Source organism: Spermophilus citellus (genome assembly GCF_964194105.1).
Source record: "Spermophilus citellus genome assembly, chromosome: 10".
Taxonomy (NCBI): Eukaryota; Metazoa; Chordata; class Mammalia; order Rodentia; family Sciuridae; genus Spermophilus; species Spermophilus citellus.
In genome coordinates this window covers 3,664,733-3,691,697 of record NC_138197.1, presented here as the reverse complement: position 1 = coordinate 3,691,697, position 26,965 = coordinate 3,664,733, and the positions used below count along the sequence as shown (strand labels likewise).

The 26,965-nt window shown below is 37.9% G+C and overlaps 1 long non-coding RNA gene across 1 annotated transcript; it reads right to left on the bottom strand.

Moving 5' to 3' along the window:
• Positions 1–561: 561 nt before the first annotated feature.
• On the bottom strand, positions 562–10,568 carry LOC308658348. Its single transcript, XR_014024153.1, has 3 exons — positions 10,503–10,568; positions 6,453–6,597; positions 562–702 (listed from the first exon to the last, which is right to left on the bottom strand). It is a non-coding gene; the product is annotated as an uncharacterized lncRNA (long non-coding RNA).
• Between the last annotated feature and the right edge of the window lie 16,397 nt (positions 10,569–26,965).

Sequence of the window (26,965 nt, the reverse complement as noted above, 5' to 3'; positions counted from 1 at the left end):
GGAACTACACATACAGGAGGACTCCAGCTTCATGCAGCATTTGGGCTAATTTTCATGTTTTTTTTTTTTCCTTTGAGTTAACCACTGTGAGTCTTTAACTTAAGGTGTGAGTTTCTGATGGGAAAAAAAACATCCTGTTGGTAAATTCTGAGTCCTACCATGACCTTATATTCTTTGATGGTAGCTCGGTACACAGAACTCTGAAGGTTGACTCCTAGCTGGTTACGCATTTAGAGGAAAGGGCAGAAACCACGGACTAGGACAGACCTGTGTTCAGCCTTTCTCCCTGGAGTTGTGAAAATATGGGTAGCATATATAACTTCTATGACCCTCAATTTTCTCATTCAATTTAGAGAGAACCCTTATCTTTCTTATCTATAAGAAAAGAAAAAAAAATGTGAGAGCCACAGCACATAGTAGGTGTACAAGAAATTACAACTGTTATTCTGATTACTTCTAAATACAGATGAAGGTCACCATGGAGTCACAATATTGCTACAACAATATTTATTTTAAAAGACTCTCAATAACATATTTAGTGTCAAATCAACTTACCAAGGCAGGAGTACAAACCCTGGCTTATCCAAGCTAATATGGCCAGAGTTATAAGGTCCCCAAAACTGGCAGCAATGGGTGTAGCGACATTATCAGGATTTATACCAGTCTTCTTTGAACCAACGATAACTCCAACCATTATTATTCCTAGAGGAAAGAATGTTCATCACTTTCTTTTTTTTTTTTTTTAATTATTTTATTGTTGGTTGTTCAAAACATTACATAGTTCTTATTATACCATATTTCACAGATTGATTCAAGTGGGTTATGAACTCCCATTTTTACCCCGTATACAGATTGCTGTGTCACATCAGTTACATTTCCATTGATTTACAAATTGCCTTTCTAGTGACTGATGTATTCTGCTGTCTATCCCATTCTCCACTGTCCCCTCACCCCTCCCCTCCCCTCCCCTCCCCTACTCTCTCTCCATCCCCTCTACTATAAATCGTTTCTTCCACTTATATAATTTTTCTCCTACTCCTCCTTTCCTCTTATATGTAATTGTGTATAACCCTGAGGCTCACCTTCCAGTTCCATGCAATTTCCCATAACTCTCACTTTCCCTCCCGCCTATCATCCCTGTTTAATGTTATTCTTCTTCTCCAGCTCTTCGTCTCTACCCTGTCCTTGGTTACTCCCCTTATATCAAAGAAGACATTTGACGTTTGTTTTTTAAGGATTGGCTAGCTTCACTTAGCATAATCTGCTCTAATGCCATCCATTTCCCTCCAAATTCTATGATTTTGTCATTTCTTATTGCAGAGTAATACTCCATTGTGTATAAATGCCACATTTTTTAATCCATTCATCTATTGAAGGGCTTCTAGGTTGGTTCCACAATCTTGCTATCGTGAATTGTGCTGCTATGAACATCGATATAGCAGTGTCCCTGTAGCATGCCCTTGTTAGGTCTTTAGGGAATAGACCGAGGAGGGGAATAGCTGGGTCAAATGGTGGTTCCATTCCCAACTTTCCAAGAAATCTCCATACTGCTTTCCAAATTGGCTGCACCATTTTGCAGTCCCACCAACAATGAACAAGTGTACCCATTTCCCCGCATCCTTGCCAGCACTTGTTGTTGTTGGATTTCTTAATGGCTGCCAATCTTACTGGAGTGAGATGGTATCTTAGGGTGGTTTTGATTTGCATTTCTCTGACTGCTAGAGATGGTGAGCATTTTTTCATGTACTTGTTGATTGATTGTATGTCCTCCTCTGAGAAGTGTCTGTTCAGGTCCTTGGCCCATTTGTTGATTGGGTTATTTGTTATCTTATTATCTAATTTTTTGAGTTCTTTGTATACTCTGGATATTAGGGCTCTATCTGAAGTGTGTGGGGTAAAGATTTGTTCCCAGGATGTAGGCTCCCTGTTTATCTCTCTTATTGTTTCTTTTGTTGAGAGAAAACTTCTTAGTTTGAGTAAGTCCCATTTGTTGATTCTGGTTGTTAACTCTTGCGCTATGGGTGTCCTATTGAGGAATTTGGGGCCTGACCCCACAGTATGTAGATCATAGCCGACTTTTTCTTCTATCAGACGCCGTGTCTCTGATTTAATATCGAGCTCCTTGATCCATTTTGAGTTAACTTTTGTGCATGGCGAGAGAAAGGGATTCAGTTTCATTTTGATGCAAATGGATTTCCAGTTTTCCCAGCACCATTTGTTGAAGATGCTATCCTTCCTCCATTGCATGCTTTTAGCCCCTTTATCAAATATAAGATAGTTGTAGTTTTGCGGATTGGTTACTGTGTCTTCTATTCTGTACCATTGGTCCACTCGCCTGTTTTGGTACCAGTACCATGCTGTTTTTGTTACTATTGCTCTGTAGTATAGTTTGAAGTCTGGTATCGCTATACCTCCAGATTCACACTTCCTGCTTAGCATTGTTTTTGCTATTCTGGGTCTTTTATTATTCCATATGAATTTCCTGATTGTTTTATCTATTTCTACAAGAAATGCTGTTGGGATTTTGATTGGGATAGCATTGAACTTATAGAGAACTTTTGGTAATATCGCCATTTTGATGATGTTAGTTCTGCCTATCCATGAACAGGGTATATTTTTCCATCTTCTGAGGTCTTCTTCTATGTCTCTTTTTAGGGTTCTGTAGTTTTCATTGTATAGGTCTTTCACCTCTTTTGTTAGATTGATTCCCAGGTATTTTATTTTTTGGGGGGATATTGTGAATGGAGTAGTTGTCCTCATTTCTGTTTCAGAGGATTTGTCACTGATATACAGGAATGCATTTGATTTATGCGTGTTGATTTTATATCCCGCCACTTTGCTGAATTCATTTATTAACTCTAATAGTTTCTTTGTAGACCCTTTTGGGTCTGTTAGGTATAGAATCATATCGTCTGCAAATAGTGATAATTTAAGTTCTTCTTTTCCTATCTTTATGCCTTTAATTTCTTTCGTCTGTCTAATTGCTCTGGCCAGTGTTTCGAGGACTATGTTGAACAGAAGTGGTGAGAGAGGGCATCCCTGTCTTGTACCAGATCTTAGAGGGAATACCTTCAATTTTTCTCCATTCAGGATGATGCTGGCCTGTGGCTTATCATAGATTGCTTTAACAATGTTGAGGAATGATCCTGTTATCCCTAATTTTTCTAGAGTTTTGAACATAAAGGGATGCTGTACTTTGTCGAATGCCTTTTCTGCATCTATCGAGATGATCATATGGTTCTTATTTTTAAGTCTATTGATGTGGTGAATAACATTTATTGATTTCCGTATATTGAACCAGCCTTGCATCCCAGGGATGAATCCTACTTGATCATGGTGTATAATTTTTTTGATATGTTTTTGAATCCGATTCGCCAGAATTTTATTGAGGATTTTTGCATCTAGGTTCATTAGAGATATTGGTCTGTAATTTTCTTTCTTTGAAGTGTCTTTGTCTAGTTTAGGAATCAGGGTGATGTTGGCCTCGTAGAATGTATTTGGAAGTTCTCCCTCTTTTTCTATTTCCTGAAATAACTTGAAAAGTATTGGTGTTAGTTCCTCTTTAAAGGTTTTGTAAAATTCTGCTGTATACCCATCCGGTCCTGGGCTTTTCTTAGTTGGTAGTCTTTTGATGGGCTGGGGATGTGGCTCAAGCGGTAGCACACTCGCCTGGCATGCGTGCGGCCCAGGTTCGAGCCTCAGCACCACATACCAACAAAGATGTTGTGTCTGTTCATCACTTTCAATGTTATGATTTAAAGAAAATAGATCCCTCAAATACTGAAACATACAGGACAGACAACCAATATCTCAGTTCCAGAGAGACTGCTTGGATAAGCTGATTAAGCAATTAAAACATTTTATCCCAATGTCATGGCAAAATGCCTTTTAACAAAATCCAAGCGGAGCTCACAGATCTGACAAGTTCAATGTTGTACTTAAAAGACCCAAAAGTGACCATAAAATTATGTTAAAGCTAAAATTTTGAATTTAGTAATGTGTGTGTCTTAGGATTTGATACACACAAATAGACCTAAGATTTTTAAATTTAACCCTCAAATAATGTATGAAAATGCCAGAGAAAGGTGAGTCATACGCAAGGCAACTGGGAAGAAGACCAACAGATTTGTTCACATATGGTAGCTAGAAATGCTTGCTTCATTATGTTCTTTAGTGTTGAAGTATTAAGAAGCAGGAAGTAATTAAACTTGAACACCAGAGTCCAGAACACAAGAAAGTCTTTGGAAAAGATATTTTTTAAACCCAAAGTTTGTTTATAATTCTCCAACAGGATAACAGAGGATGAAAATGTGACTTTGCACTTGCACTTTTGAATTCTTATTTTCTTGAATCAGATACATAAGAGTAAAATGATAACATTTATGTCTATACCCAGTTGTACAGATTTTCTCATAGCAACACATTCGTTAAGAGGATGAAGTACAAAGAAAATTTTAAATGTCTATGTGCTAACCACAGCACATAGGTTTTCAACTCGAAATCTAAATATGGCTTTGGGGAGAAAAAAAACAGAAGCTGGGTGTAGAGTCACACACCCATAATCCCATAGACTGGGAGGCTAAGGCAAGAGGATCACAAGTTCAAGGCCAGCCTTGGCAATTTAGTGAGGCCCTGTCCCAAAATAATAAAAAGGGCCAGGCTGTTGCTTAATGATAAGGATTGAACTCAGGGGTGCACAAACACCAAAAATAAATAAAAAATAAATAAACAATTTCACTGCACTTTTAGAATAAAAAGACTGCAAATATTTTTATTCCAGAATACTCATTATAGATAAAACTGAGGTCCCCAAGAACAGGTTTAAATACGTGCCTGAAGTCACATAGCTTATGATTCTAGGCCAGTGGTTTTTAGTGTACCATATATAAAGTCAGTACTCTAAAGAGCAGAATTTTTGTCTTAAATCAAACAATGCATTGTAATTTATATTCTGGAAACTTTTTCAATCACTGGACCTTACCCTTTTTACAATATCACTATAAAGGTGGAAGAAAGCAATATCGGAAGTGCTTTTAGAATATGTTATATGATAATCCTACAAAATATAATGAGGTGTGGTGACACAGACCAGTAACCTCAATTACTCAGGAGGCTGAGGCAGGAGGATTGGCAAGTTTGAGGCCAGCCTGGGCAGCTTAGCTGGACCTTGTTTCAAAATAAACATTTTTTAAAAGGGTTGGGGATGTAGCTCAGCCAGAGAGCACTTACCTAGCATGTGTGAGACCCTGGGTTCAATCCCCAGTGCTACAAAAAAATAATAATCCAACAAGATATGATTACATAGAAATCTTTTTTCCACAATCAGCACAAGGGAAGCTCTCCTATGACAGTGCTACTTTTATCTTTTCAGCTGAAAGTAAGCATTTTTTGTGCATCATGGCTCAGTGCAAAGAGCTAAAAACCAGGAAAGTTTGGTTTTAATTCTGATTCTGCCACTAACAAGTGGATATAATTGGACAAGTTGCCCCACCTGCCTGAGTCAATTTTCTCATGCACAAAATGTGGTTAATGGTATCTGCATATATTAAGATGGTCAAAAAGGTCAAGTAAAACTAGAAGATACAGTGTTCAAGGTAAGAAGCTTTAACCAAATGTACAGTTGTTTTAAAATTTGAATTTTTGATGGTTTTGAAAATCCTAGGCATTTCAAACACTTGCTGGACTGAAAAATTTCAAACCTCTCTAAATGACACAAAATCAGAAAGAAAACAAAAGTTAAGGAGCCTAAAGAGAGTGCTAACACTGCAACCATTTTTTCTTTTGCCAGAAATTTAATTTCCCAATAGCTTCATCTCAATCATTTCTAGTAATTCCATATAGAAATAAGAAAATTATATCCCTGATTACTATTCCATAAGAAGCTAGTTATCCAGTGGAAAGTTCACATTAATAAAAAATCCAACTGAGAAGTTCTAATGTAGTTAGTTTTTTTTAAACTAGTTCTTTAGCCATCTATAGCCAATAATATGCTGTCTTCAGAATAAGGTTATTTTTGTACTACCACAGACAGGAATTTTTTTTTTCTTAATATGAAACTTAAATTTTTTTTTAACAGAGGGACTGCTTTTGAAACTCAGAATTCCTGGAACACTTGTTACTCAAGAGACTAGCCAGTAAATCCCCTGCATTACTTCCAGGAAGTTTCTCAACTTCATTTACAAAACAAATGAATGCTCAGGCTATTCTCCTGATCTTATTTGGGAATTATACCAGGGCATCAAAGGCCAGGACACAGCCTCAAACAGCCTGCTCTGCAGTAAGGTTCATAAATAATGAAACGGAAATATAGCTGAAATAAGATATGATTGAGGCTTGTGATAACTTTTTTCTGTTGTTTTCATCATAAATATCATTTGAAGAGAGAGAGTCATCATCTTGAGAAATAAATCATTTAAGAGCAAAAGATTATAGACATTTGTAAATCCGCTCACCCTGTAGAAGAGACGCGATGAAGGCGGTGGCCACGCTGCTGGAGCACAGGAGGATGGAATGATCCAGGTAATACTTTCCCTCTGGAATCCAGCCCAAGATGATCGCCGCCACCGCTGCTAAAAAACCCACGACTGTTGCCTGAACCTAAAAAATTTGTTACAAAATCCAACTGAATTAGTAATTTAAAAAATACTCAGAATCTTTCCTATGTAAACATTACATACAAGAAGCCTGAAGACATACTGCCCCTGGTAACTAAATCATACTGCCTTTTAAAGAAGCTACTATATATGAGTTTTATATTCCCTGAGAGTGGGCTCTCAAACTGCCCTGATCTGGTGGCAGCAGAAATGGAATGGGGTGCAGGAATCTGTTTTTAATAGTACCCCAAAGAATTGATCCACAGATCATCTAAGAAAATTCTAGTTTTAGGTTAAAGAGGGCCCCACCCAAGGTGGAAAGCAGGCTCACCAGGCAGCGCTGGGGAGATTGAAATCAAATGATAGGAGCCTCAATCCTTCTCTACCACTTAACCTCAGGGCAAGTTATCTAAGTCCATTAACTCAACTGGTATTTATTCAGATTCTACCAAGCACAATGCACTGTGCTTGATACTGAGATAGGACCATGGTCAAAATGGACTCCCTGTCTCAGTGGGAAACAGACATTAAAAAATACCCTCACAAATAATCACACTTATGATTAGTACCATAAAAGCTTGAGTTCCAGCTGCACATGATGGTGCATGCCTGTAATCTCAGCTGCTCAGGAGCCTGAAGGAGGACTGCAGGTTCAAAGCCAGCCTCAGTAACTTAGGGAGGCCCTAAGCAACTTAGTGAGGCCCAGTCTTCAAAATTAAATTTAAAAAAACGGGCCGAGGATGTGGCTCAGTGGTTAAGCACCCCTGGGTTCAATCCCTGATCCCCGCCCCCAAAAAAGTTTGAGTTCCCTACTCTATAAATGACAATGATAATATCAAACTTTGAGATTCAAGTTACATAAATAAATAGTTTCCTGTAGTGCAGACACAAAGCAACACTCAAAATAACTTCCACTAAGAAAAGGCATGCAGACAGCTGACTCAGGCTACCAGGATGACAAAGCTATAGCAAAGCCCACGGGAATCACTTTTCCCAGTGGTTCTTAACTGTGTGTGTGTCGTGGCCCCTCTGACAATCTGGTAAAAATTCTGTAGAACAGAGACCTTTCCCCTAAGAAACAAAGAACACTCAACATCTGGAGTGGAATTTCTGGGTGTTCTCTAAAGCCAATCCATGAAATGGGGTCAAGGGCTCTAAGTGATCGATCCCTGCTGCAGGATGATGCCATTGTACAGAAAATCAACAGAAAGGCCAGGACTAAAGAGCCTAGATATCCTGCCGTCCAGCCCCACAAGCTTTGATTACAGTTTCTGTTGACATCACCCACACCTCAGAGCTGACCTCCAGGTATGAGAGCCACTGTGGCTGCACAGTCGTTAGACATGTCAGCATGTTTATGCTGGTTAGTAAATAACACACACTTCACGCAGTAGAACTAAGTACTAATGTAAATTCCAGCACTGTGATTCCAAGTCCTTCCTGGCATGACCTGGTATGCATGGCAAGGCAGCCTGGTGCAGACATCATGGTATGTGAGTCTAGGCACGTACATGCATCCGTAGATCTATTTCTGAGGAACTGGAGGCACATAGCTGAGCTGAGAAGTCCTATTCTGTACATCTGCAAAACAACGACTAATTGGAAAATGATTGATGTGCCCAAGAAAAAGCAAAGCCTGGGTTCAAGTGGTAGCTGGGTTTAGAAGGATCTCGGGGCATGGAGGCTAAACAGGGGCCACAGGCCTGAATAGACCTTGGTGCAGGCTACATCCCTCCTAGCGAGGTGGTGGTTCCTCAGATGGCACCGGGGGCCCTGTAACTTATGCACAGTCCACGCAGCTGTTCTGTACAGTGGTGAAGTAACCTGTAGCAGGTAATCTGCTGGGACCCAATTTAATAGCAGAGAAGCACACTCCCTCCTAAGTGCGCCTGAGCCTCCTGTCTCTACTCTTCCCCGCTCTGCCCTCCACAGCCCACCTCCAGGAAGGGGAGCACAGGCCAGCCACCCTGCACCCCTCTCCTCGCTCAGCTTCTCCTTCACAGGCTTTTGCAGGTGAAGCCTTTTCCCCAAGCCCACCCACACGTCTTTTTGGTGGGAGGTATTAGGGAGTTGAACCCAAGGATGCTTTACCACCTTAACCACATTCCCAGTCTTTTTTTTTGAGATAGAGTCTTACTAAGTTGCTGAGTGAGGCTCGCCTTGAACTTGGGATCCTCCTGGCTCAGCCTCCAGCGTTGCTGTAACTACAGGTGTGTGCCACCACACTCAGCAGCCTGTCGTCTTGACCTTTGTCCACTGGAACTGAGTCCCAAGCAACTGGTGCCTCCTCAGCTGGCCCCAATGCTGTCCTGGTGGGCATGCTCGGGGTTCTCTGTTCATACATGGATGATGGAGTGAAGCAGACACGGGCTTTGGGTTCTGGCAACTAGGATCAGCAAATCCCCAGCCATTGCCAGCACCCATCCTGACCAGAGGTTGCAGGGAGCGAGGATGACAAGGGAAAGGTGCACATTACGAACAGAATGAAAATTAAAGCTGAGATGGCACCCGCTGCCATGGGCAGCTCTGCAGCCCCCGTAGGATCACGACTATGAGACCACTTTGGGAAATTTAATAAAATCTTGTCTCAAAATGGAAAAACGGCTGGGGATTTAGCTAAGTGATAGGGCACTTGCCTAGCATGTTCGAGGCCCTGGATTTCATCCCCAGTACTGAAATAAATAAAACAAATAAATAATGCTGAAATGGCCATTATACTAAAATGATTTGATATATAATTCATACTACAACTCATTATTTCATATGAGTTTAGGGTATTTAAAGAAGAAAATCAAATATATTTTCAAATACATTAATATTTTGGATATTTGAATATGGTATTAAATATTTTTATTATCACCCCTGCACAGATAACAAGTTCAAGTTGAAAAGGATTTTAGCCTTCTCTAATATAATATTGTGATTTGAAAGACAAACGGGAAGCCCAGAAGGGCTAAGTTACAAAGGTTATACAGCTGGTTAATGTTAGAGCTGAGGTTAAGATCCCAGATTTTATCTCCAATCCTGCAATTACACAGGTATTTTTAAAAAATAACCACAATCCCAAAACTCCTTTGTCTTTAAAATACACTACATAAAACCATATTCCTATAACCAAATTCTCCACCACCTCATTAAAGTTCCTGTGCATCCCCTCAGCTAACCCTAGCTAGAGAATTACCACAGGTAGCTGCAGTTTTCTGCCTCAGAGATGGGAGGGATGGGGGAGAGGCAGTAGAGGTACTCACCTGAGATCTGAAAGCCATAGATTTTATAGAATCCAGTTTAGTGTTTATATCATTGGCAATTGAACGCATTCATTTATATCAACACTGGTAACATCAAATTGAGGAAAAGTCAAGACAAATGGCTGATCATAATATACAGAACTCAGTTTCATTAAACAAATACTTTGAAAAATTAAAGTAGGCTGAGCATGGTGGTGCATGCCAGTAGTCCTGCCTACTGGAGAGGCTGATGCAGGAAGATCACTTGAGCCTAGGAGTTTGATACCAGCCTGAGAAACACAGTGAGTCTGTCTCAGGGGTAAAAACAATTAAAGTAGAAAAATAGCACCTAAAAAATGAAATGTTCAATATTTATTTGTAAGATATCAACACAAATTCTGGCTTTATCACATAGTTATGAAAGAAAATATTTATATATCTATCTTTTATATTTGTAAGCATCTGATTAGTTTCTAGAGAAAAAAATGACTCCTGGAGGTCAGAGGTATCCACTAATTCCATTATTTTTTCAAGGTACTAAATGATTTCAAGGTACTAAGTGATTTAGTACCTTGAAAAAAGTAAAAAATGATAGACTTCCCAGCACTACAGTTGACTCCCTTCCAGAGGTGACCCCAAGACCAGTAAACACAAGATCTATAAACAACTGTGCGCCACTTACCTGCTTTAAAGCCAAGTTGCCAATTATTAGGTTCCACTTTTCAATGGGTGAGTCCATCTTCCCAATATTTACCTGTTAAGGTGGATATTTTCATGGATCACTGAAAAATCTATATGTTGTTTACTTTGCTTAAATAGCATATAAAGTCTTAAAAGTACAAAATAATTCTGTACTAAGTCTGGTAAGGGCACCTGTACTTGAATGTAATTCTGAATTCACTCCATCTACCATTCAGATTGGCTGAGATGATCAGGGGGACTTTTTTCTTTAACCATCTTATAAGAACTAGTGGCCCAGTTAGTATTACATATATATAACATTACCATGTATCACCCTAAAATGCTGAATTCTGTGTATGGAGTGTCAATGAATAATTACATAATTTTGAGCTGCTAGCATTTAATTTCATACCATAAAATTAATATAATCTGAAGAATTGTTAATCAAAAAACAAGATTTAAACAAATCGTTCATATGTATATAATCTACATTTGATTCATGACAAAAATTGTTAGCAATGAAAATTCATTTGGTTCACAAATTTTGATCATGCACCTCACTAATTAAAAAGTATACATCTTTCTTCTAAATCGAATACTTTCCAAAATAATATTATTCACACATTCAGTGTCTCTGTGAGCTAGGTCATATTTCTCAACTACTTAATATTCAAAAAATGTACAACTAAGACTGTCAAGTTTTCCAGTCATTTGGAAAGCAATGAGCAATCATTAGTAAAAATCCTATATTAAGCTGGATTTTCAGTTATTCATCACCTGGTCATAGAAGGTTTTCAAATGTTAAAAAAAGGTTTCTGGGCGAATGGTATAAAGGGAAGTACACAGGGTTATTATTTATGGATCGTTTCAAACAAGTACAAACTAGAGCTTAGCTCATGGCTTCAGACCAGCGGGTTCAGGGCCACATCAACATTCCTCTACCAATTTGGAAAACAGACTCTATTCTGTAATTTCACTCCAGATTTTAGTTTCAAAGTCTCCAGAAAATCAAACATTGAGATTTCTCAGTGTTTCAGGATAATTACTCCTGCAAGTCTTTACTGATATATTTCTTAACTAAAGCTGGGAATCTAAAGTATTGATAAAATTCATGTTTGCAGTTCTAACAACCTGGGGCTCTGCTCAAGTGAGTAATAGAGACATGGGCAATATTTGAAGAGTGCATTCACCTCAGGTTCAGAGTTCAAGAACAAAGCATGAGAGAAATCAATGCTATTTTGAAGAATTCTTAATTCTTAATTCTTTGACTGTGGCTATGGGAAGCAATCTCAGATGAGTCTACAAATGAGAAAACATTAACCCTCCAGAGTGGCTTAGTGAGCCAGGGAGACGGGAAGCGTTCAGGGACCAGGAAAAGATCAAGGGAGGTGGGGGCAAAAGGGTGAGGGAGAGAGAGCCAGGTTCACTTGGTGCCATGGCCACTACATACCTCAAATCCTTGTCCCTACAACTTCCGGTCACAGTCTACACAATGGGAACATACCTAAAATTTGGAAGGCATAAGCTAAGCAGAGGCCACTATCTTTGGCAGGCAGGCAGCCCTGGTAGGCACCCGGGCTTTTGCCATAAGACAAGCTGGGCTTGTTTCCCCTGCACCAGTGATAGAGTGCCTTGGATTCAATCGGGCCGTTCCTCTGATTTTCCCTCCACACATCTTCACTTCCCCAACTTCCCCACATTTGTGTAGGCCCTATTATAACTAGAGCACACATCTACCATGGCTGCTTTCTGGACCAAACCCAGGCTGATAGTTTATTAATTTAAATAGTGTAAGGTTGTACTCTATATACAAATGATGAGGGTCACACTTTCTAAGTCCCTTCTAGATCTAGATGTCTGTGGATCTGCAATCTTTTTTACTCTAACATAAAATAATCAGTAACAATTAAAATGATATCAAATTAAAAGAAGAATATATTCACAAATAAAAACATTTTTATAAATCAATATCTTAGAGAAAACCAAAAAGAAATGTCAGCCCAAATTCACATTTTAGGGAAGACAGTATGCTATAGGCATGCATTAGGAGTGGTGGGGAAGGGCCAGACACAGGAAGATGACCTGTTGCCTCCATCTTGGAAAAACTACACCAAGAACAGGGCTGACCCACCCTCCTGTCCAGTAGTCAGGGATAATATAACCACCCAAGCTTCTTCAGAAGTGGAGGGAGAAGTAGGCGTGTGCTGTCTAAAGGCCTTTGGCCAACCTACTTTTGTTAGATTAGTTGACTTGCTGGTGCTCTCAGCAAGAGAAACCAAGAACTGTGAAAGTGATAAAGTGTAGGCGGGCATGATTTGGTAAAGATTTCTGACTAATCCATATTTATTCAAATTACATATATCTTGAAGCATTAGAAAAATAGGCCAATATGTTTGCAGAGACACCGACTCATTCACTCATTAAGATGCATCTGTTTTGGGCTGGGGCTCATTGGTAGAAAGCTTGCCACATGTGTAAGGCCCTAGGTTTGACTTCAGCGCTGCATATAAATAAATAAATAATATAAAAGATCCACTGACAGCTAAAAAAAATATTTAAAACAAAAAGATGCATCATTTTGCTGAAGATATAGCTCAGTTGGTAGAGTGCTTGCCTTGCACTCACAAGGCCCTGGGTTGGATCCCCAGCACCACATACACAAAAAAAGATCATCTGTTGAATTCTTAATGTATTTTCCCCTTTAGTTCTTTGGACATGTTCAAACCAGCTGTTTTAAAAGACAGTTAAATTCACCACCTGGGCCCACTGGAGTCCCTCCCCATGGATGGATATGAACCACACTTTTCTTGCAAATGGATCACACTTCTGTTTCTTTCTACCATCTGATGATATTTTTTGTTAAAAACAAGCCAGTGTTGACAACATAGGAGAGTGAATCTGATACCCGTAATGTTCTACAGATTGAATTTTCCTTCTAATTAGCAGTTAATTTGCTGAGAGTCAAACTACAGAGTCTTCTCTCTCCCGGGGTGGAGCAGTTCAACTTCTACTTGGTTCTTTTGACTACGATACTGCTTTTCAGTCTAGCCCTTTGGGGATCACTTCCATAACTATGTAGTTTAATGGTCAGGCAACGAGTTGGACAAAATTTGTGGTCTAGTTTGGAGTTAACCCTCTCTGAGGTTCTCTGCCTCTGGTATTTCCCCATGTATTTCCACTGGCTCTCTTAGCTTCAAGTTCTATCATCTGATACATCGATCCAGTAAAATTTCAATTCTCTGCCACAACAGCTGTGCATAAGGTCACAGAAGGTGTTCGATCAAAACAGCCATCAAGCAGCGGCATACTCTGTAATTCCAGGAACTGGGGAGGCTGAGGCCAGAGGAGGATGGCAAGTTCAAGGCCAGCCTGGACAATTTAGTGAGACCTTGTTTCAAAATGAAAAATAAAAAGGGCTGGGGCTGTAGCTCAGTGGTAGAGTGCCCTGGGTTCAATCCCTAGTACCCCCCCCCACACACACACAAAAGCAAAGAGGAGGGAGGAGAAGGAGACAAACAGGTAGGGAGCAGACAAATCTCAGTGAGTGCACTGGTCTTTCAGACACAGGCCCCTCTCACATTTCTGCCCACTTGTTTTCTTTTTTCTTTTTCTGCCAGGCTCACACTCAGGTCAGGCCTGTATACACATACTTTTGCAGTTAGCCAAAGATTTGAGCAGATCTTATATTCCGACTTTGGATCTTACCTTTCTGCACTTCTAGAATTCCCTCCCTAAGTTTCCATCTCCCCTTGCCAATCTGAACTCTATCTCTGCCACCTGGAGCAGGGAAGACTGAGTTTTCTGCCACACGAGATCCAGGGAAGACTGAGTTTTCTGCCGCACGAGATCCAGGGACTGGAGAATGCCCTCAAGCAAAGACATCTTGCAAACACTGCCATTCTTAGTCATCGACGGCATGCTCTTTTAAGGGAACTCAAAATTCTGCTTTTTCACTTTTTATTGCCATCGAATAGTTTGTCTAGATTTTGTAACTGTATTGAATGGCAGGGAGGGTTCACCCAGCCAATTCATTCTGCCATTAACTGGAATCAGAAACCCTGTTATATATTTTTACACTCAATCTTAGCCACAAGTCTAAGAAGCAATGGATTATACATTTATATATTTTATTTATATATTTTAGATATCTTATATAAAACATAATACACTCAAACACACACAAACTAATATCTTTCTGAGCATACAGGGCAACGCACGTGTCCATTACCCCGATGGTTGCCACAGTCTTGGCTGGGCACAGAATCACGAGCCACCACACAGCTTTGTAGATTCAAACAGCAATTCTTTATTCCCGAACTCACACCGGCCTCCACACATGCTCTGGGGCAATCCCAGTTCTGCTGCCGCCCAATCCACCTACTCCACGAGGCTTTTTTCCCATATACCTTCTGAATCTCACGAGAGCTCAATGGGAGCTCAGGCAGCAGGAACGCCTTAATCCCGGCAGCGATAATCTTCAACCTCCAACTTCCCTAAAACCCATATAGTCTTAAACTGGGAACGCCCTAAACCCAAGGACCGGGATACTTCCTCAAACCTGATCAGCTCTAAACCCGGATCCGCCTTGGTCTTTGAGCAAGGTCACCTTACATGCAATGTCAACAGCGAAATCATTAACATGGGGTACGCTAGCAAGGAAATTTTGATTCGTCATTCCTACTTGGTAATGGCCCTCAGCCCTCAGCAGATGGTGATGATAGTTTCCTGAGTACATACTACATATCAAAGCATCCAGACTGTAGGCTTTAAAAATGTGCAGTTATGGTATGTCAATTATATCTCAATAAAGCTGCAAAAAAGGAGGGAGCTAAAAATCCACCTGATTAAAACAGTTTCAGATTAAACATAAGTAGTTCTACTCCACAAAACTAAGGGCTGATATTTTTAACTTAAGAAAGATGCATTAAAATGTAGAATAGGAACATGCAATCTCATTTGTACTCACAATCAGATTTCACAACCAAAACACATAAAATTTAGAATTATGCTGGATTTGGGAATAATACAGAAATTTAAGTCAGTTACTAATAATCATTATTTGGACTTTAATTTTTTATTGTCTTAGAAGCTTTGCAATTGAAATTGGAAGTCCAACATCAAATTACTACAGGAAGAGGCTTTGTCAACAACTTCTGCTAGGATGTCAGCACCACAAAGGCAGGTACATTTTCTGTCTTATGACTGAGCACACAGATCCATGCTTGGCATACAGTAAAGACCCAAAACACATTTTTTAATTAGTAAATTAGAAAGATAGAGCATTGTCGGGTGTGGTAGTTCACACCGTAATCCCAGCAACTTAGGAATCTGAGGCAGGAGGATCACAAATTTGAAACCAGCCTGGCAACTTAGCAAGACCCTGTCTCAAAATACAAAATAAAAAGGACTGGTGATGTGGATCAGTGGTAGAGCACCCCTGGGTTCAATCCCCAGTACCAAAAAATGAATAAATAAAAATAAAATAATAAAGAATATTACAAAATAACTTCAGAGAACTGAGAGTTCTCTGACAAGAGGTTTGAGGCAACAGATATCAGTTTTGCCTGGAGTAGAAAAGGGCTAATAAGATTCTGCCAGGCAATTTGCTCCTGGGAAACCGATTCACAATCTTCTTTTATTTTTTCTTTCCTTTTAATTTATCTTAAGGATACCATTTTTGACTCATATCTAGCATTAAAGAAAGAGAAAATTTTAGACTTAAACTAAAGAACTTAAACTATAATTGAAAACTCTTAAAACTCCAGAAATCATTGTGCTTGGTTTATTTTCCAATTGTACAACACTGCCACATATCTATATGAACATCTATATAAAAAAATTGAAAAAAATATATATATATATAATTTTATATACACTGTTGAAAAATTAAAATCCAGGAAAAGTAGTCAATTTAATCATATCTTTACAAATAAATTTGGACTTATGTAAGAGGGCAAGATAAAGCTGATTTGTATTCATCACTATTTAATTTCTTTGTTGAAATAGGAAATCTATTTTATTGAAATATCTTTTCATCTAGTTTGACAGAATAACAAGCTCTAAGGACAAGTGACCTTCAATAGACTGAATGAATAGGCTGTCTCTGGTGTCTGAGGTTTTAAGCTCTCTGTCTTTCTACTTATTGAAGATCCACCTTATAATCCTATAAGCTCATTTGTCCTGGTTCTCCTGCAGATAATCATAAAAATGATAAAACAAAAAGATTAAAGTAATCACCGAGTGGCCTTCTATAGCTATGATTTTCATTCCTAATCTTAGAAGTGAAAAGAAATATTTCACAAAAAAACATAATTGTTGAAAAGAAGTATTCTTTAACCATAAAATTTTAAAAGCCAGGGCTGGGGCTGGAGCTCAGTGATAGAGCGCTTGCCTAGCATGTGTGAGGCCCTGGGTTCGATCCTCAGCACCACAAAAAAAATAAATAAACAAAATAAAGACATTGTATCCAACTACAGCTAAATAAATAAATAAAATTTTAAAAAAGTTAAAAACCAGCTTTCAAATAGTACTTGTTGAGGTTTATCAAAAATTACATTCATTTGCTCCTCTGCCTAGAACCAGGAAGCACCGGCCACCACAGTGGAGACCACCAACCCCAAGTTCAGGTGGCAGTGGGTAGGCGTAAGAGGGAAGAGCAATTCCCAGGTGGAATGACGTCCAGGCAGGAGCTGGAGAGAGTGAGAAGGGAAGGAGAGGACCGCCCACTAACCCACAAGACACTTCAAAGAGAGAACCTGCTAGAATAAGGGAAAGTGACAGTTAGTTCTGAATGCAGTGAGTGGCTTCCAGCTGACAACGGACAGTTCAGCTCTGGGGTCAGGAAGGGAATGGAGAAGGGGACTGAGTGACCAGTGGGGGACAGCATGAAGCTACTGAGGGCGGATGTGTAAACATGTGTCAAGAAAGCCTCAGAAGCCGCCCGACAGTGACGCTCTGGCCTTCCCTCAGAATGGTAGCATTCCGCCTATGAGATCAACTTCTCCAAGCAACTTCAATGCCATAAACTAGAAGAGCACACCATGTCGCCACAGCTTCACACCCAAGTGACTGCTTCCCATCAACTCTTCTGTCTGGCTTTGCCAGAGAGAATAACCGACAGCTCCTCTACTTCAGCAAATGCATCAGCTGTCTGTCGGCTCTATCTGAACATGGGCTCTGACTCCAACAACCTCTCAGGACACCCTCTACTACCACCCCCACCCCAGCAACATCATCTCCAACTACATCATGGCAATGAGCTCCCAGCCGGGCTCCCTGCTTCAGTCTCTGGTGCCCATACCACAACACGACAGTCAGAATAATCTGTTAAAGAACACTGCTCAGACCACACCACGGCTCTGCCCAGAATCTTCCAATGGTTTCCCTATTAGGAAGCAGCCAAAGTCCTTCCAGGAGACCACAAGGTAACTTATTGGCTGGCCCCTGGCTCATTCTCTAACCTCCTCTCCTAGGACCCCCCTGTTCACTTGGTCCTAGCACCATGGGCCTCCAAGGCGCCTTATCCAACACCGTGGTTCTCCAGTGTGAGTGTACCTCAGAATCGTCTGGAGAGCTTGCTAAAGAACAGATGGGGAGCTGGGGTTGTGGCTCAGCGGTAGAGTGATGGCCTAGCAAGTGCGAGGCCCTGGGTTCAATCCTCAGCACCACATAAAAATAAATAAATTAAAAGAAAGGTATTGTGTCCGACTACAACTAAAAAATAAATATTAAAAAAAAAAGAAACAGATGGCCAGGTCATCCCACCCCCACATTTCAACTCAGTGCTTTGGAAGAGGGCTGAGAAGTGGCACTTCTAACACATCTCTGACGCTGATGGTCAGAAGACTGCTCTAGAACCTTCCGTCCAACAGCAACCACAGGCCCAGCCTTCGGCTGTGCATTGCCTGGGACCTTCCTAGCTCAGCCTTGGAGGTTCACTTTCTTATTTCTCTCTGTTTATATCTGATACATCTCTTTAGCGACACAATTCTGAAACTACAGAAGACAACTCTAGCCTTATCGCCTCAAAGAAAGGCTCAGTTAAGTCCGCCCTGCAGTGGGGACCTTAGCAATAAGCTCCCTGTGCTGAGCCGACCAGCTTTGGAATTCCCCTCTCTTAAGGTGAATAGAAAAATGCACATAAACAGACATACCTAGCACGAAATAGAACACAGCAGATGAAGTTTAAAAGAAGATTAAGACTAAATTCACTTCCAGGAGATTTAATGGTAATGTGATCAAATGAACCAGCAAAACTTCATTTGCAGTCAATTCTTTCTGAACCAGATTCCCTACAGTATGGCCTATTTTAAAATGGACCGGCATTTTAATCTATCACTTGAATCTAAACAAAGCTGGACAGTGCTCAAGAACAACGCTTTCAGAGGTCTTTTCTTTAAGGTAAGCGAACCAGAACTTCACTCTTCCTAGCAAAGTGTGGCCTATTTTAAAATGGACCGGCATTTTAATCTATCACTTGAATCTAAACAAAGCTGGACAGTGCTCAAGAACAATGCTTTCAGAGGTCTTTTCTTTAAGGTAAGCGAACCAGAACTTCACTCTTCTTAGCAAAGTGACTCAGAAGCCTGCCTCACTCTATCTATCAGAGCAAAGTTCATTTTCCAACAAGTGAAACTGGAGCCACCTTTCAACTTCCATTCCTTAACTTTCCTCTTCCTTGACTGTTGCCACTTCTGTTTTCAAGACCTTTATTCTCTCCTGCCAAAAGGGCTCTTGGATTGAGTTCCACCTAAGTGACCCACGAGTTCTCACAAGAAAATGAAGTGGGGAAAGCAGCAGGTAGGAGACCTGTGCGCAATTTCACTAACTCTCAGAACCTCAGTGAAGCTACATGGGTTTCTTCTCTCTCTTCTTTAGATATTCTCGACACACAGTCCAGCTGGTGTCAAAGGATCAAGTGTTAAAATCAATATTCACTGTCACTAAATGTCATCATATAATGAACTAATGGGATACAAGAATAAATATGAAACTCAAATTTTGAGCATTTTATCATAATTTCATTATTAGAATTTTTTAAAAAATGTTTTTTTTTAGTACTGAGAGCTGCTAGATGACCTTGTGGTTACTATTCTCATATCTGCAATGCTAGGTACTTTCCAACCAAGTCACTGAAGAACCAAGATTATTTTAGGCTAGCTTTGTCAGTCTAGATGGTGCTATGAACAGTGTCACCAAATTATTAGACTTTCTTTCCTATCAGGGATTAATTGCTGAGATCAAAGACTGATCTTCAAGCCCCAGTATAACTACGGCCCCAAAAGATTACAGTTGACAGTGCTGATACAATCGTTGAAATAATTCCAATACTGAAGCTTTGTGAACCATTTGAAGAGGATGCTTTCTAAATATCCTCAGGTGACTATAATTGTCCTAATTTATGTTTTTATTTTAATTATTGAAATGCATTTATGGCTTTATGATATCACTTGAGAAAAAAAAATTGTCCTTTTGTTTAAGGACATTGGATCTAAAAGTGTATGGAAGAAGAGGAAGTAGGCTTTAAAGATACCAAAAAAGGTAAGGGATCTCTAACTGCATGTCCATTTTTATTGCCAATTTCAGTATCTTCCCAAAAGTAGAATGATAGAATTTTTGTAACAGGTGTCACGTAAAAAATATTTGCACACTTCAAGGTATATTCACTTGGTTACTTCACAAAGTTACAGTCAAAGAACTGCTTTTTTCTGCAAACAGCCACTGGTTATTAGTTAGTAAGTCCTATTATGTTGGTATTGTTACCTGAAGAATGTAATATTAAGTCTCTTTTGTTCAAGGAACTGTTTTAAATGTATATCTTCTTTTCTACCTTGTTTCAATAACTTGCAGAAGTATCTAATTCCAGTTTCTTTTTAAAATGCCCAATGTTATATACATTATGATATCCCTATCCACATATAAATACAGAAAACTGTTTTAAATTTTTTTAACCCAGTATAACACTCTGTTGTAATAAAACATGTGCTGAATGTTAAAGGTTATCTGTATATCTTACATCTTATGTAAATAATTTGCAATTTTCAGGTATACCATCTGGAAAAAGAAATCTGCAGAACTTTAGAATGATTATTTTGGGGTTTTGCCAAAATACTACAAAATGTTTTCTACTGTAGGACACTGCCTTTCTGTTACAATTAAGTAAACATGTGAGGAAATTGAATAAGATTCTGCCCTGGTATCCATGTTTGGGATAAAATAAAAGTGAAAGATAAAGTGCATTTTATCTCAAGGAAAAGTGGTGATCTCCTGAACTTGGGCCCTTCAGAAAAATAATGATATTGGTTGGAGATGTACCACAAAGTTATTCTCTTTCCCACAGTTTGTACTTAGTGACCATCAGAAAAAGCAAGCTTACATAAATCAATAAAAACAGCACCTTCTTGTTGTGCATTTTAATTGGATAAATTTTCTATAGGAAACATAGGCTGCCCATTGAGAAATAGAGCTCCAATGTCAATGATAGTGTTTTAAGATTTAAGATTATATGATTTTAAGAGTGTTTTTTCTGCTAGAATAATCCAGAGCATTTGCTATAAATTCAATTCCTTGGTCTGAAATGAACAGACAAGTCTCATCATTTTTTTTTTTTAAGTGAGGTTGCAATAAAAAAGAAATTACAGATGTATTCCTCTTCAATATGGAACTAACTATAAACCCAATTTTTGCAACTTCAAAATATAGAATACAAATGTTAAAGAAAAAATATAAGTAGAAAGTGAAAGTAACAAGAAAATATAAAATATTGGTAAAGATGAATACAATGAAGGAATGCTTTTTGGATTGGTTTTCCTCTATTTTAGGACTGTTTTGCTAAATGATTCCAGTGGGTGCTTATTAAATAATGCAGTGCCAATTGTGATCTGGGCACAGTACTAATAACTGAGGTATTGTGATAAACCAGGCATATTTCTTACTCTCATGTAGTTTATATTCTTCACAAAATATTCATAAGAATATTATTGCTATTCTTTCCTAGTGCTCCCCCACCTTATTGTGAATTAGCATCATATATTAGAGAAAATATTCAGCCTTTGGTTTTGTGGGATTAGCTTATTTAGCTTAGCATGATATTCTCCAACTCCAACCACTTACTGGCAAATGCCATAACTTCACTCTTCTTTAGAGATGAGTAATATTCCAAGTGAGTATATATACCACATTTTCTTTATCCCTTTATTTATTGAGGGATATCTAGGTTGGTTCCATAGTCAAGCTATTGTGAATTGAGCTGCTATAAACATTGATGTGGCTGAATCACTATATTATGCTGATTTTAAGTCCTTTGGGTATAAGCCAAGGAGTGGGATAGCTGGGTCAAATGGTAGTTCCATTCCCAATTTTCTGATGAATCTCAGGAAGGAGAGGGGATGAGGGAATAGGAAAGATAGTACCATGAAAGAGACATTATTACTATATGTATATATGTGACTACATGACCAATAATATGATTCTGCAACATTTACACTCAGAAAAATGAGAAATTATATCCTATCTATGTATGATATATCAAAGTGCATAAATGCATTCTACTGTCATGTATAACTAATTAAAACAAATAAAAATAAATAAATAAAGAAAGAAAGAAAGAAAGAAAGAAAGAAAGAAAGAAAGAAAGAAAAAAGAATGCTATTGCATGAGTTGCTACAGTGTTTTACGTAGTAGCTATGATATAAAAATAACTATATTCTTGTTGTCTATTAATGGTTCCTCAATCGGAGTTCCTAAAACCCTTTCCTGAGTGATGGGATTGTTAGAAACACCTTACCTAGAGCTCCTAAATCCCTTGGAAATTTCTACATGATGGGAAAGTACTTTAATGAGAAGACTCTCAGGGTCTCCTGGGCTGAAAGAGTGGTACATCCTAACTCCATGGAGAAAGAAGTTCCTATGCTCTGAATCTTTCCTTGGAAAACTCTTTATCGAACTGTTCATTTCTGTTCTTTATAGAATTCTTTTTAGCAAATTGGTAAATGTAAGGAAAGTGTTTCCCTGAGTTCTGTGAGCCATAATAGCAGATGATTGAACCTGAGGAGTGGGTTACTGTAATTCCTCCATTTGTATCAATGGAGGAAAAGTGTGAGTGCTCTTAGCCACCAGAACTTGAAATCTAAAGTGATAACAGTTGCATGAGACTAGCACAACCTGTGTGTGGTCTGTGCTAACCCTAAGTACTTAGTGGCAGAATTGAATTAAATTGTAGGACACCCAGTTGGTGTCTGTAGAAATCCGGAGAGATGCTTAATTTGTAAAGCCTACATATTTGGTTCAGAGTTATTGTGAGTAGAGAAACAATTTCTATGCTAGCACTGTATATGACATTGTGTTCAATAAATATTTCATAATACTTAAAATAATAAAGTCTATAGAGTAATAAAAGGACACCCAGAGGAGCCATTCTTTGAAAGATATTTTTGACAAGTTAGTAACTGAAATCATGGAGCATCAGTAAGAACTCAACTCAGATTTGATGGTACAACTGTAATTTCAGAATGAAGTGGTACATAAAATTGCACATCCTGTGAACAAATTTTGTCATTTTCAAGTACTTTTTTTTGGAAGAACATTACACAGATTGTCATGTGACAGGCATTTTACTGGTCCATACTGTTAGGAAAAAGGAATGCTTTTGAATCTGCCATGACTTCTCCATGTTACATGAACCTCAAGACTTTTCTCACTAAGTAAACAAATGTAGTGCACTTCTCGGAAGGTCTAATTGTTTCATTATAAAAATGCCTGCAGGATCCACTTGAGAGGATGTTAATCAATAAATACTTTCTCTATTTTGTTTGAACTATTAGGGAAGTTTTCTTAAAAGGATGAAGTGAAGTCAGTCCTACATATTTACAAATGATTACATTATAGACTGATAAGAAGGGAACTGGCCTGAAAGTAAATGAATTATGATTCACTTACTATGAAAGCATGATTATAAGACAGAACTCAGGTCTAGTTCTGTAACTTTCATGTAATTTCTCATACAAAAAGTTCTTAATTTCTGAACGATAGTACTTAGAGGAAGACAAATAGAAAGTAGCTCCAATTTTTTTCCAAGTTTTTTTATACCTTTATTTTATTTATTTTTATGTGATACTGAGGATTGAACCCAGTGCCTCACACATACCAGGTGAATGCTCCACCACTGATTCACAGCCCCAGACCAGAAAGTAGCTCCAATTTTGAATTGGAAAATTGCATACTGATTTGCAGTTGATACTTTCCTAATTAACTCCACTAAATATTAAGTAGAAACTTTTGATAACCAGTTTTGTCTAATTAATATTTTGTAAGATGTTTATAAGTATCACTAGGTATGTATGACACATTAATGCATGGATTGTCTGTATGAATCACAAAGATAAAATAATTTGATAAAAATCACTAGAGTTCAAAGGTATTCTTTGAGATAACTGTGTAAAATATACACGATTTAAAGTAGTATGATCATGGCATTTGCAGGTAAATGGATGGCATTGGAGAAAATAATGCAAAGTGAGGTTAGCCAATCCCAAAAATACAAATGTCGAATGTTTTCTCTGATATAAGGAGGCTGACTCATAGTGGGATAGGGAGGCGTGGAGGATTAGATGAATTCTAGATAGGGAAGAGAGGTGGGAGAGAAAAGAAGGGGGCAGGGGATTAGCAAGGGCTGTGGAATGTGATGGACATCATTATCCAAAGTACATGTATAAAGACTTGAATTGGGTGTCAACATACTTTATATATAACAAGAGATATGAAAAATTGTGGTATATATGTATAATAAGAATCATAATGTGAAAAAAGCATGACTTGGCATGAACATAACTCTATATACAAAGATATGAAAAATTGTACTGCATATTTTTAATAAGAATTGTAATGCATTCTGCTGTTTTGTATTTAAAAAAATAAAATCAATAAAACCAAAATAATAATAATAAATAAAATAGCATGAATCTGAAGTAGTATGAATCCTACTGATAGACTGTTTTTCTTTCTTTCTTTCTTTTTTTTTTGTACTGGGGATTGAACCCAGGGGTGCATAACCACTAAATAACATAACATTCCCCAGCCCTTTTTATTTATTTATTTTGAGACAAGGTGTCACTAAGATACCTAGGGACTAAGTTGCTGAGGCTGACCTTGAATTTGCTATCTTCCTGCCTCTGTATCTTGAACTGCTGGGATTATTAGGCCATTTCACCTGACACTGGTTTCAGTATATTGATAGATTTTTCCATTATTGAAATATATTTTTATTTAGCTCAAGTGTATCAGTGATTTAAATACAGTATGCATTTTGAAATTTCAAGAGTTTTAATCACTACTGTTGGAACATACAATATTCTTTCTTGCTTATTTCTATGTTTTTATTGTTATTTATTTAAATATTGGGTCTTCATTTCTCAGAAGAAAAGAGGCAGAGTAGAAGAAACAGTTTGATACTATGGGATAAGTCTCTAGGACTCACTCCTTCTATTTGGACTTTTCCTTAAAGATTGTTTAGAGCCCTCCCTGAGGGGAAAGATGGTCAGAAGGATGGACATGTCTTGTCAGTTTGACAGCCATCCAGGAGAAAAACGTTCCACTTCTCTTGTCCTTTCACATATCATGTCATTCTTTGAAGAAGGAAGGAGGGCCCAATGTCCTGTAATCCTTGCAATTCAGGAGGCTGAGGCAGGAGAATCGCAAGTTCAAAGCCAGCATTAGCAATTTAGGGACACCACTGAGACTTGTTACAAGAAGTACCTGACAACTCCTCTCCTGTCCATCACCCCCATTTTTCTTCATTAATTAGATGAATACCCAGTAGAAAAACACTGAGAACTTAGTTTCCATCTTTAATACAATAATTTGCTAAGATCTTAACAGATACCTCATGTGCATGTACTTACAAATTCTGCCTCTTCAGTCTAAAAACCTTACATTTCATTTTAACTTAAATAAATATACATTAGAGTCCTCATAAAAGTATTCCTTCAGAACTAATTCACGGTACAGTTAGTCATCTTTCTAAACATATATTCTCACACTTACTAAAATTCCTAGTAATGAATAATTTCTTACTTTTAAGATCGTGGTTCATACTCTGGGTAACTTTGAGATCATAGTGTGGTACCCTGCTACTTTCATATGACTTGTATGCCTGATGTATAAGTGACAAGTTGATACCATAAGATCTCATATAATGTCAAAAATCAAGAAAACTTAACCTCACAGTTATTGTGATTTCTGTAGCAGTTATAATGGAATTGTCAAAAACTCTGGTAAAATTCTAGTAGCATAATTATCTCAGTCAGTGAGCCTGCATTTCCATTTTCTTCATCCCATTCTACATTTCATTTTCTATTCGTCCTAAATAAAATAAATTCAGTTTGCTGATTAATAAGCTCAGCCAGCTGCCTGCATCCAATTTTGTTCAATCTCTCCATCATGAATACACTTACATCTTGAATTTAATTTTATGTCGCTATTTCTCAGAAATTCCTTTTTTATTTCATTCTTGTTTTGGTGCATGGCAGAGTTAATTATCTATATTTGGCAATAGCCTTAGAATCTTAAATTTCTGTTGTCTATAATCTATCTTGTCTATGGCATCTTATTTCATAGCACCTAAAATTGACTAAGATGCTGAATTTAAATTATAAAGTTCCTTGTTTTTCTTTAATAAATCACATTTAATTCCTTCATAATTTTTTTTCATATCCTATTGTAATTAGGTAAAATAGAGGGTATCTCCCAAAAAATCAAGTTTGGGTAAATATGTTATAAAAGTTCTAGATTTTAAAAGTTACCAAACCTAAACAACTTTACAAGACTTTGTTTAAAAAATAATAAAAGGGATGGAGATATGGTTAGGTGGCTAAGTGTCCCAGACTTCAATCCCTGATACCAACAACAAAAAATCAAGTCACCAAAACTGAGTGCTCTATTTGCAATTCACCAATATCTAATTAGCAGCAAATTAAAACCAATACCTTTCATAAAACAGGAGTTTTTTTCCTACAAAAGAGTCACAAAATATGCTCCACTTTAAGGTTAAATATGAAATTTTCAAATATTCAATACTTATTGTGTAAAATATTTGAAAGAGAAACAATAGACTTAATGTTACAAGTAATAATTAAGTCTATTGTTTCTCTTTCAAATATTTATAGAATATTATATTTCAAATATTTCAAATATTCTATGGTTTCTCTTTCAAATATTATTACAAGTAATAATTAAGTTTTACCTCCATCTGTCCCACTTTATTGTAGACAATAAATATTGATGAGGATTGTTAAATGTGAAAAGTGTTAATCAAGGTGAAGTAGACAAATGCAACTATCCTTTTTTATGAAATAAAGAAACTTAGAGTGTAAAATATGTATTAACTAGCATGACATTTTTCAAATTATCTGGTGAATGGCAAAATTTTAAATTCATTTTGTCACAAAATTGAAAAATTTTGTAAGGTTC